Raw genomic sequence first — 1498 nt, forward strand, 5'->3', positions numbered from 1 at the left:
CTGCTCCTGATTAAAACCTTCCCCGGGCTGCTGCGGGCGAGCCCTGCTCCGCGTCCGCGGACACCGCCGCGCCGCGGGGCCGAGCTGGTGGCCGTCCGAGGGGGCCTTCGTCTTCTTCCAGAGTCAAAACCAAACCGCACACGCTCCGACGCTAAATAGACGCCTATCACCGCAGCACCCCCGTCCCTTCCCCGTCGCTCTCCGCCCTCGCTGCTCGCCCGAAAGGCGATACACGGCTTTTGGACCCCGAGCAGGCTTTCCGGGGGGCTTCTGCGGGAAAGGGATGTCGCCGCTGAGGCGTTTGGGGCTGGCCGTGGGGCCGTGGGAGGGCGGCGAGGAGGGACAGCAGCGCAGCCCGCAGCCGGAGCTGGGGCACAGTCGCCTCGCTGGCCCCGGTGGAGCTGTGCGTCTGCTACAAATAGCACGGAAAGTAATTAAGGTCGGAGCACGTATGAAAATTATTGACAAGGGGTAAAGTCAGAAATCTCATTTGATCGGAATGTAAACTTGGGCGGATTAGAAGCCAGTCAGAAAGGTACTGAGCGTTCAGATCTCGGGCCAAACCGTGCTTGCCCTCATCCGCGGCTGTCAGTGCAATATGCGGAGCAGGATTAGGGGGCTGCTTTTCCTAGAGCATTGTAGAGACACGATCCTACGACAAAGGCTGTTGCTAATATTTTGCACCGTCGTTGTTGGCTCTTGCACGACCTTAACCACAGAAAAAGGGTTAAGACCTGAACGGTGTGTGTGTGTGTGTGTGTGTGTGTGTGTGTTGGGGGGGGTCGTATCTGACATTCATCTCTTTTGCAACGTCCTCTTGAAGGTCTGCCAAAGGCCGGACTGTGCCTCGTTATCCGCATTGGGAGCGCTGCAGACCCCTATCCGTTAATGTAGATGCCTTTCGTCCAAGTGCGCCTCTCTGCTACCGCTGCCTGGCTCCTTGCACTGAGCTCTCGCAGCGAAGCTGACAGCGCAGAGACTTCGCATTTGCTCTGATCTCGAAACATTCTGCTTCTTATTTTACCCCGCGCCTATCACGTTTTATTTACACCGACAGAGGATGCTCGGAGACAAAAGACTATTTTTTTTACGTCAAAGATGTTTTATATTTTTGGAAGGGTTGTGTTTCCTTTTAAAGAGGTGACCTATATCCTGACCGCTGTAGGGGGTTTATTTTGATGCTCCGGGAAGTTCACTTGGAGCTGTGCAGAGCTGGGAGGGGATAAAAATCTTTAACATTGTCATCTGGCATAGGAAAAGCAAGATCTACCCACATACACTTGGTGGATATATTCAAGGGTGACACTTACAAAACAGACACTGTGTATTATACGTGGAGCGTGTGTTTGTACAGGTTTAATCGGTGCACTATACGCGGGAGCTGCTACGGTCCACTGCAAAACCCGCGTGGTCCGCACTACGACCAGGTCTCCTGTATTAAGCGGAGCCCTCGCTTTCCCCTGAGCCTTTAGGCACAGCACAGGCAGGGAGATCCCCC

Source organism: Rhea americana, unplaced genomic scaffold (genome assembly GCF_003343005.1).
Source record: "Rhea americana isolate MKP2758 unplaced genomic scaffold, rheAme1 scaffold_70, whole genome shotgun sequence".
Lineage (NCBI taxonomy): Eukaryota > Metazoa > Chordata > Aves > Rheiformes > Rheidae > Rhea > Rhea americana.